The sequence below is a fragment of the Panicum hallii genome, chromosome 6 (assembly GCF_002211085.1).
Source record: "Panicum hallii strain FIL2 chromosome 6, PHallii_v3.1, whole genome shotgun sequence".
Classification (NCBI taxonomy): domain Eukaryota; kingdom Viridiplantae; phylum Streptophyta; class Magnoliopsida; order Poales; family Poaceae; genus Panicum; species Panicum hallii.
In genome coordinates, this window is record NC_038047.1 from 41111317 (window position 1) to 41117285 (window position 5969).

General features: G+C 47.1%; 1 long non-coding RNA gene across 1 annotated transcript; it reads right to left on the reverse strand.

The window, feature by feature from the left end:
- Positions 1 to 4274: 4274 nt before the first annotated feature.
- LOC112897696 lies at positions 4275 to 5317 on the reverse strand. The gene is made up of 2 exons (XR_003229717.1): positions 5043 to 5317; positions 4275 to 4649 (listed from the first exon to the last, which is right to left on the reverse strand). It is a non-coding gene; the product is annotated as an uncharacterized LOC112897696 (long non-coding RNA).
- Between the last annotated feature and the right edge of the window lie 652 nt (positions 5318 to 5969).

The following is a 5969-nucleotide window of genomic DNA, read 5'->3' on the forward strand; positions in this document are numbered from 1 at the left end:
CTATCATGTCTGAAGCACACAACAAGTAGGAATAAAATGTCTCAAGCAAACAACAAATACAAATTAATTGTCTCAAACAAACACACTAGTGCTTCTTACTATCCTCCCATGCCCTCCTTAGCCAATTTAACCTCCCATTTGATGTCTTTAAAGTAATGAACACATCACGGTACTCTTTCTTTATAAGAAGTTGTGTGGTGTAGTAATGTTCATCACTGCCTTCTTCAGCCCCATCCTTAATCACTTGATCCAACATGTTACCAATTTCCTCCCTTACACTGTCAACCACATTTGAGGTGGCTGAATTATTGCTACTTTCAGCTTTCTTGTCATATGCTTCCACTAAACGTTTCATACACTGATCTCTAAAGGTCTTCTTCTTCTTTCCCTTGGGGGATAATGGAGCTGTTCTCTTGCCTAAAGTTGGAGTGCCATTTGGGGGAGTAGGGACCTGCCCTTCCCTCCCTAACTCACAGCTATTCTGACCACCATCATCTTCTTGGCCACCACCTTCTCCATTTGAAGGAACAAATGATGTCTCGTTTGTAACACTGACAGCTACAAACATAATCCGCATTTGGTCCTCATGCTCAAGTGGTGCATCCTTAAAGGATATACAACCGACCATAGCCTGAAAAGGAAAGGTAATAACGTTGTAAATTGAAACATGTAACTTTTGTATATCAAAAATTGAAAAATCTGCAATGTATACTTACATCATTTTGTTCTTTCCACCAGTTGTCTGAAGCCACGATACACCCTGTCATAGAATCCCTACCCAAGCCGGTAGCTCTGTTGTTCAATGTCTTCCATTGGGTATACCTTTTTTTAAGTGCATCCCACCTATTCTTCATTTGCCCCTCATTGTAAGGTCTCCTGGTACGTTCAAAAAACTTACGTACAAGATTCGCATACCCAGTGCTGTTCAAACAATTTTGGGGCCTATTGTGGGCGAGAACTTCTTCCACACAAATATCATTAAAAGTTTTGGCAGCAAATGAATCCCATTTCGCCGCAACCTTCACTCCTTTTTCCATCTACTCAAAATACAGGACTAACATTATCACACATAAGTAGTAAGACTGCAGTTTACATAACAATTACAGTGTTAAAGCATTTCCAGAATGGTCAAACTGCATATTCTATATTACAAAGAAGTTTCTGAAAACTCTGTCTGGGTCAGCATAAGAGATAGATAATTAGATATAATTGTGATTTTAATGTATGTGAAACGCAAAAAACAGCTGCAATGCGCATTTTTCAGCGAGCATGAACCCTAAAAAAACAAGAAGGATAAGAAAACTATACTAGATAACCAATCAATCTGATGACTTTATTAGATAGCTAACTAATACGCACACTATAACTTGATAGCTAATCACTACCAGTGTGTATCTATATTTTTCTGCTTCAATCCTGATGCACAGTGTAAATAAATTTTTACCCACATCAGCAGTCCATTTATCGATTCATCATCATCAGAGAAAAGGTAGCCGAGCGCACCTGTTTTGACTGTGCTGCTACTTCTGGGTTGGGGAAATGGTCGGCACGATGGCAGTGTAGGATCCACCTATCGCTGCAGGGAGACGAGTCCCAAAGAATGACTGGTATAAGGTATTGATGCTGGGAGACAAACAACAGTGTTAATAATAACCCGAGCCGGCGAGGAAGAATTCATTTCAACAAGAGTGCCAGAAAAATGATTATTGGACAGGTGCCATCACACAACTTTATTTTCTTCATGACTAGCTGGTGATACGTAATAACAATCACTAACTGGCAGCTATTCTCACTTACCAATTTGACTTAGCAGTAACAACAAGAGCTGTTAGGAGCTGGATGTTCATAATTTTGTGTCCCAGCAACTTAACAACATTTGCCGTGTAGATTACCCTGCACATTGACCAAACCTCCTCCTAACAAGTGAACATGGGAAACACCAGCCTGCTAGTTGCTAGCTAAGGCGATATCGATCACCTTGTAGTCACAGTTAGTATGCAAGACAAGGAAGACGCCTGCAGGATCACATGCCGCACGTTCCACACTAGCTAGTTAATTAGGTGATCCGTTCGAAGCATCAACTAACCCCAGAAACAAAGTACGCAGATGCATGCAGTCAACAAAGGGTACATAAACATGCTTTTCACTTCTCAAGATAGCAAATCTTTATAGGAGTCACCTTTAATTCCACAGCTGATCGGTCACCTTTGAGAATGTGCCGTCGAATCTAACTGCCCTTCAAGCTCTTTTACCTAATATATGTTTCAAAGGCTGTCAGGTACAAGTGAAAGACAATAACCAAGAAACAAAAGAAGAGTTTTTGCCTCATCAATTATATACCTTTTCTTGCAAGTTTTTGCAAAGTTGCTCTTTCCCTTTAGCTTTGGTCTCCAAATTATGTAAGTTTTCTTCTAGCTTTCTCAAAGAATCCTCCTTAAATCTGCCTTCTTGCTTAGCTCTTTCACGCTAACATTCATTCAGCAGAAAAAATGTAAATTATCAGTGTCAAAAGGCACAGAAAAAAAATTAATCGTTGGGCTAAGTTGGAAAAAATAAACAGAGGAAATGCATCTTACCTAGAAAATCTTGGGCGCGGGCGGCAGCGAGCGGGGGCGGGGGCGGGGCCGCAGCGACGCGCGGGGGCGGCAACGGGGAGCGGGGGTGGCGGCGGCGCAAGGGGGAGGCGGCGCGGGGGCCCGGGGCGCGGGGCGCGGCAGCGGGGCGCGGGGCGCAGGGGCGGCAGCGGGGCGTGGGGGCCCGGGGCGCGGGGCCGGCGGTGGCGCGTGGGGGCGCGTGGGGGCGCTGGGCCAGCGGCGGCGCATGGGGCGCGTGGGGGCGCGGGGCCGGCGGCAGCGAGCGGGGGCGGGGCGGCAGCGGGGCGCGGGGGCCCGGGGCGCGGGGCCGGCGGCGGCGCGTGGGGGCGCGTGGGGGCGCGGGGCCGGCGGCAGCGAGCGGGGGCTGGGCCGCAGCGACGCGCGGGGGCGGCAGCGGGGAGCGGGGGCGGCGGCGGCGCAAGGACCGTGAACAAACTGAGTCGCTTTCCTGCGAAGCGAGGGGAAGGAGGCGGACCAGAAAAATCGGGCGCTAGTTGTATTTTGGATTGTCGGAGAAGCGACGGTGGAAAAAATCAAGCTTCCGTTGGAAGCGTTTGGCGGGATTCTCGCGGTTCTCCACCGAGAATCCGATTTTAATCGGAACCAAACAGGCTCAATGTACTCTGGCTCACCACCTCTCCGAATTTGTTAGTGCAGCCTTTTCCGGCATTGCCAAACTTGTTATCATAATGGAATCATTGTGGTTCACCTCAAAAAACAGTGTCGGACTGATTAAGGATATTTGCCTAATTGCATTTGATGTTCCTCTCAGGTCTAATATCTGCTAACTGGGTGCTGTTTACTTATATCTAAAGAGCTTGAACGCGCACCGAAGCCAGCACCTGCTAATGATCAGGTTAATCCCACTTCCAATCAGAAGGGTTCAGATAATTGTCCACAGTTTGAGTTCTTGTATGGTTGTTCTATTTCTGTTTATGAATGTGGCCTGGTGCAAAGTGGTGTATGCAAAGGAGGAAGATGTTCAGTTCTAGCGTGTATACTGTGATATGATGTCGGGTGATGTTCTGTTGTAGGCTGTGGCTCTATTTCGACAAGCTCTTTTTTGTTTCTCTATTGATCTGCTTATGATATAATTTTGTACCGTTTCCATGTTGAAGAAGATCTTGAGGTGGTTAAAGACATGGATGAATTCTTTTGCCCTACCATTAAAAGTGCCATTTATTTTTGCGATTATAAAGTACAACTCAGACACTCACAATGCACGCACACTCACCCCTATGAACGCACGTACACAAACCCTACCCCCATGGCATTAAAAGTGCCATTTGATTTGGAATAAATCACAACTAATTTTTTTTCTTTCTTGTGACCTTTTTATGCGGATCATGTCTGGTTGGTTCAGTTCGTTGGCTGGAATGATAAAGATTCTAGCTGTGGATAACTATCATATAAATTCAATGATTCATCGGTCTACTTTCACATGTTTGATTGACGAAACTGCAAGCCGTGTGAGAACCGGATCATGTATACCAACTGGGAAGGCAAGTCCTACAAACATTTTTCAGATGTTCCAGTATACTGATAAACAATGCAAGCATACCAATGTGCTTAAGGGCATAAGGTACTGAACTACTGATAAATCAGGACTTCTGCACAAGAATCCGCAAACTGGAAACATATAAGGTTTCATCTATTTGCAGCTAAGGTGGCAAAGTAATATTGTACATCAGTAAAATTCTCTATAGCATTAGTTGAAATTTAAACACGGCGAGATAGGCCGGCATCCATGGGGACCAGCAAATAACTTCTCGAGAAGCATGCTTTAATCCATGTTAACATGCGGTATTATGATGTTATAATAGAATTCACTCAAAACTTAAAACGAGAATTCTAATCTCACCAAATGTTAGCTTCCTTAGCCGAGCTAACAGTAGCTGAACAGAAGCAGGTTTTTGAAGATACCTACAACTACAACACGATCTTCACTGTACACTTCCAGCAATTATTTTGCAGCGGTCTTGACTTCCACCATCCACAATAACGATTTCGAAGTTCATATCCCTTTGTAGTAAAAGTCAACTTCAGTCTTCACGTCTGGTAACATGTAAGAATTCGTCAATTAAAATACCCCTAGGATAGTAGGATCTGTATGGTCCAAAATGTGCAAGGAGCAAAGACAGAAACAGCTCTGCTTATAACAGCGCAATATCATCGCTGACAGTTCCAGACTTGGACAGACGACATGATGAGAATTCTAGTTGGGATACTGGCAAAGAAGCATTAGGAATCATTTTATTTTTTGTTCTCGGAACAGCAAGTGGACTACAATGATCGCTTCAGCAGAACTGCAATTCGGCAACTAGATGCTGAAGGATGGGCAGGCAGAGCTTGTGGCTGGCTGGCAATGGCCGCAGATCAGCAACACACGGGTACGGGAGACAGGGGGCCGGACCGCCGGATGGATGGGGACTGAGGAGGCGTGCTTACAGGACGTGCTTGAAGGCGAAGCAGACGACGAGGGCGACGCTGAGCCGCGAGCTGTAAGCGGGATTGGGAACGGCGACGGCTCTCTGCTCGATCGCCGCCGCATGCCCGTATCCATCTCGTCTCCTTCCTTGTTCTCGTTTGAGTGCGGGGGATCTGAGGATGTGGCACACGGATGCTCCGGGCCGGTGGGGCACGGAGGCGGTCCGCTCTGAGCGCCGGGGTGGGGTTCGCGGTGGCCGGAGCCGGCCATGGCGAGGTCGTGGCAAGTTTTTCATAAAGCCCCCTAATTTGGATCTCGATTAATAATCGCGATCCAAATATTTACATATAAACCCTTATTTTGGATCGCAACTACGAATCGCGATCCAAATTAGGGGGTTTTATATAAAATATATCTATGCAAACCTCAAATATTTATATATAGCCCCCTATCTGGCACTTATTTGTTTCAAAATAGTCCACCATTGCGCCTGGCATCATCCCCACTCTCTCCTGCCGTTCCTGATGGCTCCCCGTCTGGACGGCGACGGCGACGGCTGTCTCGCCGTTGCGGATAGGCTTCTTTTACTCCTGGGCCGTCTCCTCCCGGCGGTGAAGAGACTCGGCGCGGCTGAATGGAGACGAGGAGAGGTTCCGTTCGGGAAGATGGCGGCAGGGGCCCAGGCTTAGGAGGCGCTTACAGGCTACGGCGTCTCCGGCCTACCTCGCCGCCACCTGCCCCGTCGACGTACTGCAGACCTCTCATGGCACGCCGAGCAATTCGTGAGCAGACCCTCGCCCTAACCCCTGCTCCCCTAATCGTTGGCGAGTCCAGGATCGAGGATCCCCAACTCTGCCTGACCAAATTGCTGCCCATTTGCGCGGGCTGAATCTGACCACACTGATGCGCATGTTGCAGGTAAGCCATGCTCCTTCCCAAGTGTGAGC